The 13199-nt window shown below is 48.2% G+C and overlaps 1 protein-coding gene across 1 annotated transcript in view; it reads right to left on the bottom strand.

Moving 5' to 3' along the window:
• The window catches only part of LOC141229560 (vomeronasal type-2 receptor 26-like), a 111840-nt gene that overhangs the window by 54040 nt on the left and 44601 nt on the right, over positions 1 to 13199 (bottom strand). The window lies entirely within an intron of this gene.

Genomic DNA, 13199 nt, shown 5'->3' with positions numbered 1-13199 from the left:
TTCCACCACCTGGACTCATAACACATGCTGAAAGTAATAGCTGCCATCCAACTGAGCACCTGTTTGCACTGTTCTGGTTTCAAGAGTGGTGTTCTGAGTCCCCCTACAAAGTGATACAGAGAGCTAAGTTTTGTGGATTAGCATGTTTGTTGTGCTCCCACAGCAAGTATAGTTTCACCAGGTCCACTACCTCTACCACTGCGTGCACCATCAGCAGCACACCCACTTCCCCATCCCTTACCACATGACTTGTGCATTTTATATTAGGCATATAATACAAGCATGCAAACTTTAAAATGGAAAAGAAAATATGTAGCCCTGAAAAATGACTGCAGCAGCAGTATACATATAGAAGGACTGTAAGGCAGTAAACCCTGCCAATATGCCTTTAATCCAAAACTATCCCTCCTCCACCAGTTGTTCTATCACATTGGTAGATTGTGGACCCACTGTATCACGATCGAGGCTTACCCTGGAAGGGCGTGGCTAAATGGCTACCTGATTTTCACTAGAGCTCCTGATGGTGGTGTTAGCTTTGTGCCACAGTTAGCCGCCAGGTACCACTCCAAGTGCAGTCCCCAGTAGAGCAGCTCAAAGCCACTAGCAGGACAGGATTTAGATAACTGGTAGAAAAGGTATCAGAGCCGGAACAGACAATACGGAATCTGTGTTACTGGACATGATGGACATTAGTGCTGTTTCAAACAGTACAGGTTTCAGGAACAGGTTCATATTCGGACAACACAGATTTCAGGAACAGGTTCAGGGACAGGGACCAGGTAACAGACTTGTTACGCAAACACTAAATAACTAAAGGGGGTTTTTCAATCACATCTTACTGGGGAGGGTGCCTTAAATACCTGATGCCTCCCTGATATTGGATGGGGGAAATTTCAGAGTATGTGAGCTGCCCCTAACAGCGGTTTTACTAGAGAAGCAAAACAGCTGTTTTACTAGAGAAATAACAGTGTGTAGCCCTGAAAAGGACTATTTTATGTTTTAATGTTGCAGAAGCAGTATACAAGTCCTGCAATAATAGCAATTATTAAACCCTGCCTATATGCCTCTAATACAAAGCTATCCCTCCTTCCCCCAGCTATTCATACACTGAATGCAAGTAGAGGACAGTGTGCCAAGCATTGCATCACCTTGTCTTATATTAGACCCCATGACGAGAGGCCACAGGCCAATCACAGTAATGCTAGAAGCCAACGGCATGACTTTGTATGGCAGCTAAACTCAGCATGTTTAATGGCTGTCCATTGGCATTGCTCTCGAGCACCCGCGATATTTGATCGAGTAATGAGCACACCCGAGCACCCCGATGCTCGATTGAGAATCGAGCAGTGGTGAGCACGCTTTCTCATTCACTCCTACACAACCTTTTTAAAATGCTTTTTCTCCCTTTAATATCACCCATAATCTGTACAAATCAAATGAAAAAAACACTGAAATCTTTTTGAGACGGAAAATAGAAATATCAAAACTATCAGGTATCAGGGGCCAGGAATAATTTTTTTTTGGATCTTAATTAAGATTATTTGCTTAAAAAGCAATCCAGAAAACACAGTTTTTATGCTCCATTTGCTTGTTGGCACTGCAGAATACAGCCAGATCCTTTCCATATTACAGTGCTAAACATCCAGCTATTTAAAACTGTGGTTTGTCCGTCACACGGATCACATATAAGTGCAGTCAAAATTCTGCCATTTCTGGCCTATATTTACATTTTGTTTCAGTGTGTTATTGAAGTTATTGACATGAGTTTGCTGTTAAAAATAGTTACCTTCAGGCCAACTATTTAAAACTGTAGCTTTCCGTCACACAGATCACATATAAGTTAACTCCAAATTCAGCCATTTGTAGTGAACGTGGAAAATATTGTACTCCATTTAAAATGGGCAAGGCACGTGGCAAGGTATGGGGGATTGGACATGAGGGTGCTTGCAGAGACCAAGGCCATGGGCAAGCTGAAATTGTGCCACAACAAACACCAACATCTTCTCACCCGACCTTCCTGTCCCAATTACTAGAGGATCGCAGCACACCACTATTGAACCCAGAGCAGTGTCAAAAGGTTGTTGGCTGGATAGCGGAAAATGCTTCCAGTAACTTTGCCACCACCACCACCACTCTGTCTTTCACACAGACAAGTCTCAGTAGCCGTGAGTCTGGACCGCATATTCCTCACCCTGTTCCTCCTTCCTCCCAGCATGCCGAGTGCCCGTAGACAACTGATCCCACACTTATACACTGCAAAGAGATGTTCACTTTTCCATTTATAGTTAAGGGCCTCTTTCTCAGTCCACTTGAAGAGGGGAAAGAGGAGATTGCATGTAGCAATGCCCAAACATTGAGCAGCCATGGTCACACGAAAGCGACGAAGTGAACCTGTCACAAGAGGTGGACGATGATGACACACAACTGCCAGAAAGTCAAGAGGAGGACCAGGGTGCGGAAGTGGAAGATGAGGTGGTGGATGTTATAGTAACTGACTTAAACTGGCAGGGGGACATACAGAGCGAGGACAACAGCACATAGGGGGAGGGAGGTATAGCACCTGGAAGTAGCAGTGTGGTGGCCGCAGACAGAAGGCAGGCAACCATTCCCCGTAACACCAAAACAAAGAAAGTTGCCAGTACAACATTTATTTCTTCTCGAGTCTGGTTGTTTTTAAAGACTCTGCCAATAACTCCAGAAGGGCCATTTGCACCACCTGCCAGGCCAGCACCAGCAGGAGTAGCAAAACTACCAGCCAGACCACCACCAGCATGATTATGCACATGGCAGCAAAGCACCCAACTTTGTCGGTCGAACCTCAGGGTCCAGGAACAGTGTCTGTGCGTGGCACCACTGCTTCTTCCGCTCTTGTTCATGCAATCCAATCCTCTGCCCATGGCGCATGCAAAGATGCCTCCTGCCCTGCACCAGTCATTGCACACTCTCAACTAGCACCATCAGCAAGCACGTCCACGTCCTTGTCCCAGCACAGCGTTTTGTTGTCCCTACCCCAGTCCTTGGAATGCAAGCGCAATTACGCAGCCAAAGCCCCACAGGCCATACTACTAAATTCACACATTTCGTGACTGCTTGCTCTCAAAATGTTGCCTTTTAGGCTCATGGAGATGGAAGCTTTCCACAACCTGATGGCAGCAGCCGTCCCTCAGTACTCGGTCCCCAGCCGCCACTATCTCCTCTGGTGTGCCGTCCCCGCATAATAATAAGCATGTGTCCCACAACATTAGCCCTACCCTCAACAATGCAGAAACTTGGAACACTTGGACAAATGCTTGTGGGCAGGGAGAGTACATCTCGCTGATGGCACACTGGGTTAACATAGTGGAAGCCGGGACCCAGTCGGACCTTGGGGCAAAATATGTCCTCCCGACGCCAAGGATTGCGGGCACTAGGTCAATCAGGGTTGTCCCCACAGTCTACAGCACCTCACCTCATCCTCCTCATCTTCAGCCTCCATCTCCAAAATGATCACATCATTCACAAGCTGGAAGCACAGCAGCACTACCTCAAACAAGCGGCAACAGGCTGTGCTGATGCTAATATGCTTAGGTGACAACCCGCACAATGCTGAAGAGTTGTGGACATCTCTGAAAGAGCAGGCAGATATGTTGTTGACACTGCTGAACCTACAGACAGGCATGGTCATGTATGATAATGGCCGGAACCTGGTGGCGGCTCTGAGGCAAGGTGAGCTCATACATGTACCATGCCTGGTCCATGTGCTTAACCTCGTGGTTCAGCGGTTTCTCAAAACCTACCCAGAGCCACCAGATCTGCTTTTCAAAGTATGAAGCCTGTGTGCCCATTTTAGCGTTTGCAGCTTCCGGCTCACCGACTGGTGTGTGATGTCCCCACGCATTGGAACTCTACATTGCAGATGTTGGGAAGGATTTGTGAGCAGAAGAGGGCAGTTGTTTAGTATCAGCATCAACAAAGCTGTTGTTGACTACCAGAATTAACAAGGTCATCGGTATTCAGTTCAGACTCCACACATAAGACCTCAGGAGTGGACATGGATTTCAGAGACATGTACCATCCTCCAAAACTTTGAGGACTCCGCCGAGATGGTGAGCGGTGATGACGCCATAATTAGCATCACCATCCCACTTCTCTGTTTTCTGAAACACTCTCTGCTCACAATTAAAGAGGATCCAATGCAGGCAGAGCATGATGAGAAGAAGCAAGTAACCATGCAAGGTGATTACATACAGCCCAGGCTCATCTCATCCCAACGTGGATGGTGTGACAATTAGTGTTGAGCCACCCCCGTAGTGTTCGAGTTCGGTTCGGTTCGTCGAACACCCGTGTGTTCGCCGAACTGTTCGTCGAACTGTTCGTCGAACACCTTCGAACACCGTTAAAACCAATGGCAGGCAAACAAAAACACATAGAAACACATAGAAAACACCTTCAAAGGTGTCCAAAAGCTGACAAACTGCTCAGAAGACACAACTAACACATGGAAAAGTGACAAGTACATATAGTCATGCGAAAAGAAAAGAGGTGGAGGAGTAAAAGGAGGGGGAGACACAGATATAGGCATGTCATGCCCTTCTAAAATCCAAAAAGTGAGAAGCCGAGACGGCCAGTCCGCTCCTGCCCGTGCCACCTCCGTGTCGCCGGGTTTGTGCCAGAGCCACGGTGAACCCTGACGGCCAGCCTCCCTCTCCCAATACTGGTGCCTGTCCGCTGGTGGGTCGAGAGATTCCCCCTGTGGTGGAGGCAGCTCTAAGCTTTTTAATTTAAATTGTCCCTCTAATTTGAATGAATACACTTTAAATCCATTTACAAGGATCTATTGGAGGGCAAGTCTCATGCCAGCAGCCGCGTAATTCCAGCTCCAGTAGCGTCCACTAAAGCTGCTGCAGTTAAAAAGCTTTTATAAGGATCGAGCTCGGCTGTCCACCGCAAGGCATCCTAGTGCCAGTCCCAGCCCCTTTGCCTTGGGGTGCCTCCTGATGCTCTTCACTAAGTATCCCGTGGTCCCGAAGCATTTCCTTTGAAAAAATTAAGTGTCCAAACTACAGGTGGTGTAGCTTGCTTAACAGCCGGGATAATCCGCTGACTAGCAGACACTGCTACTAGGCACAAAGTATTTCCTGGGCTAGATGCAGTTAAAAATTTGTAAGTAGATACTCTCGTTGGATGCTGAGAAAGCATTCCATAGAGTCTCCTGGCACGCCATATATGATTCTCTTAAAAAGCTTGGGGTAGGGGTCTAGGGGACCCTTTTATAGCCAAAATCACGGCCCTGTATCACAATACGTCACCTAGGCTGAAGATAAATGGAACTGTTGCACCGAGGGCTCGGTTGCTACAGACGTATTGCACCTCACCCAGAGGTGTGATATCTCACTCTCAGATAAGGATGGAGTGTGGATCAGGACCCGACACCTGCATGCATTACACCACATTGCCGTGGGGCAGGGCGACCAATATGCCCCTGAGATGGGCACGACAGTCCCTGTCCCTGGCTGGAGTGGGGGGAGGGAACACTGAGGAAGGGGAACCCTGCAGTGCAGGAGCAGGGAGGAAGCAGTTCCTGGGTGCATTGAGAAGGGAGTATAAAAGGTGGGCACCATCTTAGTTCAGTGCAGAGAAGTCTGAGCAGAAGTGGCAGGGAGCAGGGGCTCTGCATGAGCTCTGCTCCGGAGGCGGGCCTAGTAACAGAGGCCCAGGCCTGCAAGAGGGAGAAGGAAGGAAGAGGAGCGGAGAAGGCTCCAGGAACGAGGAATGAAGGGATCCCAGGGGTGCAGACGGGCGAGTCGCCACCGCACGCCCGAATCCACCTGCGTGGAGGGGTCAGGCCAAAGGGGGAGACCGGTCCCCGAACTAGTGGAGGCAGGAAACGACCCTCAGCTAGAAACCGGAGGCTCTGACATTTTATGTGGCGCAGCCCCTTGCTCCACCCGCTAGGAAGGCACCACATAGGGTCAGGGAAACTGGCGCCAAGTTTACCAAGAGGAGGCCCGAGGCAGCCGGACAGAAGTGTTGGTAAGAAAGGCCAGACAAAGGACACACAAAGGGGGTCCTGTGAAGCGCTCCAAAGTTATCTGGGAGTTGTCTGAGCCCCTCACCTGGTGAGCACAGTACGACGTGGGCAGCCGTTACCTGCAGACGTGGTCTGGATAATAAGAACTGTGAGTAAAGGCCCTGAACTGCATCACTGACTCCGTGTCGTTACTGCTGCTGCCCTGCACCATCACCCCCATCCTCCGCATACACTGCCCTGAGGCTATACTCCTCCCGTGGGGAGTTATGCTACGCTCTGCTGCACCCACAACACCAGCCTTAGCGGTCTGCCCTGTAGCGGCGGTTCACTCTGACCGCAATCCACGGGTGGCGTAGTCGGACATTTAAACATCAAAACCACATAAATAGTTCCGCCACTGGTTTGACCGCCCTGAGCCACGGAACCGGATCGCCCCCACGAAGACTACAACCACCAGCATCCACCAAAAAGGGTCCGGCTCCGGGTGTCCCAAGGCCCAGGGGGTGCGTCAGAACATTTTCATCACCTTTCACAATCACCAATGGGACAAGGCAGGGATGTCCTCTGTCCCCTCTCTTATACATCCTAGTGACGGAGCACCTGCTCTCATCAATTCGCCATAACCCCAATATTACGTGGATTGAGGTGGGAGGCACCGAGTACAAGTGCTCTCTATTTGCTGATGATGTCCTAGTATATATCACTCAATCACATATATCCATCCCTGCTGTTATGGCTGAAATAGATCACTTTGTTACATGGTAAAATTTTAAAATCAATGCAGCGAAGTCTGAGGCCCTCGATGTCTCCCTCCCTAAATCCATATAGGATTCCATCCAGTCCAACTTTCCCTTTGCCTGGCCCTCACAGGGTATCAAATACTTAGGAATTCCTATTCATAGAGACCTCTCCCATCTATGTTATCTTAATTTTGGGCCCTTTATTGAACAATTCCATACAGACCACGGTTGGCAAGTTAGAACTGTAAGATTCACTACGTGAACCACTGGTGTTTTGTGGAAAAGCACATGTAAGATTCTGCAACAGTCTCTGCTGATACTCCTGCATGCGTGCATCCCTTTCTATGGCAGGAATAATTTCTGCAAATTTACTTTTGTACCGGGGATCTAACAGTGTGGCAACCCAGTAGTCAGGATTATTTCTAATTCTCACAATTCGAGGGTCATGTTGCAGGTAGTGCAGCAAGAAGGCACTCATGTGTGTTGCGCATCCAGGAGCACCAAGTCCCTGTTGTGTTGGTGGCGAGGTAACAATCATGCTTCCTTCCTCTGTCCTCTCCCCCCAACCTCGCACAACAGAAATGTGATCAAGGTCTCCCTCATCTGATGAGTCTTCCATCAGTTCGTCCTCCACTTCTTCCTGGGCTCCTGCACCTTCCTCACTAGTTTGGCTGCTACCATGCGCCCTGGTAAAATCATCTCCCCCACCCTCACATGCCTGCCGCCCTGGTGCTGCCGACCGTCTGGACCTTGCAGATGTTAGCCCTTCCGCATACAACTCCTCCTCCTCTACTTCCTCCACCTCCTCTTGTGCCACCACCTGACTCCGAATTCTGTTTAACATGTGCTCCAGCATGTAAATCACCGGAATAGTCATGCTGATAATGGCATCGTCAGCACTAAACATCTTCGTCGCCATTTCAAAACTGTGCAGAAGGGTGCATAGGTCCCTGATCTGAGACCACTCCTCCAGCGTGATTTGCCCCACCTCTGAATCTCGTTGGCCCAGGCTATACGTCAGAACGTATTGCACCAGGGCTTGTCGGTGCTGCCACAGTCGCTGCAACATGTGCAGAGTTGAATTCCACCGGGTAGGCACATCGCATTTTAGCCGGTGAAGTGGCAGGCCCAACGACTTCTGTAGAGATGTAAGTCGCTGAGCTGCAGGATGCGAACGGCGGAAGTGAGCACACAGCGACCGTGCCCTCTGCAGAAGGCCATCTAGTCTGGGATAGTGGGCTAAAAATTGCTGGACAACCAGGTTCAACACGTGAGCCATACAAGGCACGTGTGTGACATTGCCCCGGCGAAGGGCCGCACCCAGGTTTGCAGCATTGTCGCACACGGCCTTCCCTGGTTTCAGGTCCAGTGGAGACAACCATTCATGAAATTGGTTCTCCAGAGCTGACCACAACTCCTCAGCTGTGTGACTCACATTTCCCAGACATTTCAATGTAAAAACCGCCTGATGACGTTGAGCCCTACTGCCAGCATAGTAAGGAGGTGTGCAGGATCCCTTCTGCGCAGTTAGAAAGCTTGTGGCATGACCAGACAGGCTTTGGGTGCAGGTGGAAGACCGAGAGGAGGTTGAGGAGGCAGAAGCAGTGGAGGAAAAATGACATAAAGAGGATTGACGCACAACTCGTGGGGACGGCAAGACTTGGATAGCAGCCCCTTGTCCTGCTGTCACCATAGTTACCCAGTGCCCAGTCAGCGACATGTAACGCCCCTGTCCATGCCTACTCGTCCAAGTGTCTGTGGTGAAATGCACCCTGTCACACACAGAGTTTCTCAAAGAAGCGGTGATGTTGTGTGCGACATGCTGGTGGAGCGCAGGCACACCTTTCTTTGAGAAGTAGTGCCGACTGGGCATCTGGTACTGGGGCACTGCGACGGACATAAGGTCTCGAAAATCCTCTGTGTCCACCAGGCGGAAAGGCAGCATTTCTGTAGCCAAGAGCTTGCAGATGGTGAAATTCAACCTCTTAGCTTTCTCATGGCTAGGAGGAAATGGTCTTTTACTTGTCCACATCTGAGGGACCGAGGGCTGGCTATTGTGCTTAGACGGGGTTGATAAGGGTGTCCCCGGCAAACTGCCGGTCTGTGAGGAAGATGCAGGTGGACATGTTAGGTTGCCTTGATCCAAAGGTGGTGCTATCGATGTCGGACAGCGCTCAAGACCAGCTGGTGTTACCACCTCCAAAGAAAATGATGACCTGCCAATCACGCTGGCTGTTGCGGGTAAAGAAGTGGCAGGTCTGCGCCCCAAAACAGGTGTGACTGCTGTTCCCCCAGTCACAGAGGATGAAGAGGCCGCGGATGCACAAGATATGGCAGACGGTGGTTGGCCGGGCCGGCTAGACCGCATTGTAGCACACTGAGCTTCCCACTGCAACTTATGCTTCATGTCCATGTGCCGATTCATGCATGAAGTACTCAAACTATGTATTTTTTGGCCTCTACTTAGCTTTTGCTGACAAATGTTACAGATAACACGAGTTGGGTCATCTTTATCGATCTGAAAAAATGCCCAGGCTATGCAAGGCTTAGCACCCATGCGACCTGAAGAGCCACCACGACTTGTGGTGAGAGGCAGAGTTGTGTTTGAGGATGCAGTTGTTGACGTGCTTCCAGTACTACGTCTCTGTCCAGGAAGGCGCAACCTGACCTCGTCGTCACTAGCATCTTCCTCCACCTCCTCTGCTGACCTCATCTCTTGGCTGACTGTGGGTTGACAGTAAGTGGGATCTCCGACCTCATCATCATCACCCTGTGCGTTATCACACCCGTCATCCTCAGAGCCAACCTGTTCCTGCCCTGACAAAAAACTAAAGTTGTCGCTCCAATCAGGTATTTGAGTCTTATCATCGTCTTCCTCATTGTCTCTACCAACAGGAGTTACAGTTTGGGAATGAGGGTCTACATTATGGTCAGAACCTTCTGCGTCTGGTCCTGGATCCGACTCATAAAGATTCTGGGCATCAGTGCAGATCATTTCCTCGTCTGGATTCACAGAAGCGCTGGAGTCGACCTCTGATTCCAAGGCTATAGTATGAGTAAACAGCTCTGCAGACTCAACCATCTGTTCTACCTCATACTCAGACGGGCAGCTGGAGATTTGGGAGCTGTGAGGAAGCAAGTGCGATTTGGGTGACACCTTTGAGGACTGGAGTATTTGTGATGTTGAAGTTGATGTGGAGGAGAGCCCACTTAAAGGAGCACTTGATATCCGTTGAAGCACCTGCTGTTTTTGTGCCTCATCTGGAATTTGTAGCGATTGGCGTGGCCGTAAGAAAGGGATCTTATCACATTGTCTGCTAAAAGAAGTAGACATTTTAGTTTGGCTGGAAGATGGTCTTTCTTCTGCACCTACCCCACGGACACAACCTTTTTTCCCCTTCCCAACACGCCTATTCCCCTTTCCACCAGCAGCAGGCCTTTTTCCACTCATTTTGGTGGTTAACTAATTCACAACTCTGGAGTTGTTTGCACAAAAAAACAATGGATGGTAACCGAGCAGAGCTGAGTGGCCAAACTGTGGTATTAGGCCAAAACTATTGGCTGGGTTAGATGCAGAAAAAAATTATTTTTAATTTGCAACCTGATGGAGGTCAGTATAGATGGACTAATAGACCAAGTCCCACACACCGCTAGAAGCCCAATTATTTTTTCAGAGCTAGATGCAGAAAATTTTTTTATTCAATTTGCAACCTGATGGAGGTCAGTATAGATGGACTAATAGACCAAGTCCCACACACTGCTAGAAGCCCAAATATTTTTTCAGAGCTAGATGCAGAAAAAAATTATTTTTAATTTGCAACCTGATGGAGGTCAGTATAGATGGACTAATAGACCAAGTCCCACACACCGCTAGAAGCCCAAATATTTTTTCAGAGCTAGATGCAGAAAAAAATTATTTTTAATTTGCAACCTGATGGAGGTCAGTATAGATGGACTAATAGACCAAGTCCCACACACTGCTAGAAGCCCAAATATTTTTTCAGAGCTAGATGCAGAAAAAAATTATTTTTAATTTGCAACCTGATGGACGTCAGTATAGATGGACTAATAGAATGATGCTATGCCCAAAAGATTTTACTTCACTAGGTGCAGTAAAAAAATTGGTATTCTATACACAGGTGGTATATCTTGCAACACAGATAGGCTACTCCACTGACTAACACACTCTGCAATAGGCCAAAAAGGATTAGCTTTGCTAGATTCAGCCAAATGCTGTGAAAAAAACTTGCACAGCACTGGCACAGACCTGCCTGGCAAAAACTGATAGGAACTGATGTAACCTAGTCCTGAAAAGGACTCCAATTACAATTAGTCTTTACTCCCACAATCTATCTATTTAAGAGCACAGACCTGCCTGATAAAAGTCGTAGGAAATGCTGTAACCTAGTCCTTAAAAGGACTGCAATCACAACTATTCCCTACTCCCAAGCTATCTGTATATTTGTGCGAAAATTGGCTTGAAATTAACAAGGTATAGCGCACACAGCAACAGCGGTGCCGTCTAACACGCAGCTGCAGCAGTGAGAAAATGGTGGCGACGGGGAAAATGGCTTGGTCTTATAGGGCAAGGACATGTGACACACACTGCCAATCACACATGCCCTTGCTTGTGTGAAAAAAAGCACTTCGCTCCGTGTGTGCGCTGCTGATAGGCTGACAGATTGCACCTCCCCACTGCAAATGCGGGAAAGAGAAAAAAAAATGGAGATCTTCATTGTTCCTGCAGAGATCCATCCCCTGCCCCTCCCCCCGCCCCGCTGTACACTCAAACTGCATATTAACATTAATTTTCATCATTACTGAGAAAAAATCCAGTTATGATTTTGGTGCACGAACAGTTATCGAACATAACCTCGAACAGCCGAATTTTTCTCAAATTGTTCGTGTTCGCCGACCGGCTCGAACACCGCCCAAAACAGCTCGAATTTGAGATTGGCGAACAGTTCGAGTAGAACAACGCTCATCTCTAGTGACAATGACGAAGAAGAGGAGGAAGAACAGGAGATAATTTCATGTGCTATAGATGGTACTACCTTCACAACTGTCATACCGTCTGTTCAGCATGGATGACCTGAGGACAGGGAGGAGGAGGAGAGCATGGTCAGTCGTCCTCTTGGTGAGGACACATAAGTCTTGCCTGTTAGCAGTCTGGCACGCATGGCTGAGTTTGTTAGGCTGCCATTCCTGTGACCCTCGTGTTCTCAAAATTTTGGGTGACAGTCATTACTGGTTGGTGACACTTCTAGACCAACGCTATAAGGAGAACTTTCTATCTCTTATTCCCAAGGCAGACAGGTCTACTAAAATGGGGCTGTACCAAAAGGCCTTTGTTGTGGAATTATTAAAAACTTCCCATCTGAAAACGCTGGCAGCAGAGGTCACAGTTCGTTGGGCAACCAAGGAGAGTACAGGCGAGAGAAACTCAACTCCAATCCAGCAGAGGTAGGGGAACACTGTCAAAGTTCTTGGACAGTTTTCTCAGACCCTCCCATCGCACAGGCCCTGAGGCGCGGAGTACTCTCACAAGGAGTGCAAAGTTTGGGAAGATGCTCAGGGAGTACCTTGTACATCCTCTGTAATTCCTCTGTGCCTTATAATTATTGGGTATCCAAGCTGGACTAGTGGCATGAACTTGATCTCTACATCTTGGAGGTCCTGGCCTGCCCTGCCACTAGCGTTTTGTCAGAGCGGATTTTTAGTGCCGCTGGTGGAATTATAACTGATAAGCGCATCCATCTTTCCACTGAAAATGCTAACAGGCTGACTTTTATCAAAATGAGGAAGGGCTGGATTGGGCCTGACTTCTCAACACTACCGAATGATAGCAGCATAAAGTAAAACTCAAATCCAGTGTCTTTTTTTGGGACGTCTATTCCCATGCACCTCTTCATAATCACACATGGGTATAAGCTTCCTGATTTGGTCTATTTGTCCTCCTCCTTCCCTCATCCTCCATCACCATATCATTCACCACCATATCACCTCCTCTATGTGTCTTGTAAGGGGCATTGGAGTTCCTCCAAATTGTTGGCAGCTGTTGCTTCACTGCATAGGCAAACACTATGGGAGAACCACTTCCTAATAATGGGAACTTTTTACATGAGGCCCTTTACGTCTCTTCGAAGGTCATTGGAGTGCCTCCACTCCAAATTTTTGGCAGCCGTTGTACTCACTGCATACCCTATAACTGTATAGCAGACCTGCTCCTTTGTAATAGTAACATGTTGTTTCCCTAATTTAGGCATCTTGATTTATTTTAGTGTTTCTTAAAGTCATAAAGTTGCCATTTGAAATGACTTTAGTTTTGTGCCATGTCTGTGATCTGCTTTTTTTCAACAACATTAAACAACTGAATGAACATCCTCCGAGCCCGGTGATTCCATAATTTTTGCCATGGGTTGTATACCAATAACCATTAACCACAGGTC

Source organism: Phyllobates terribilis, unplaced genomic scaffold (genome assembly GCF_046119375.1).
Source record: "Phyllobates terribilis strain yellow unplaced genomic scaffold, ASM4611937v1 Scaffold_1__5_contigs__length_1240528914, whole genome shotgun sequence".
NCBI lineage: Eukaryota > Metazoa > Chordata > Amphibia > Anura > Dendrobatidae > Phyllobates > Phyllobates terribilis.
This window is presented reverse-complemented; position numbering and strand designations above follow the sequence as displayed.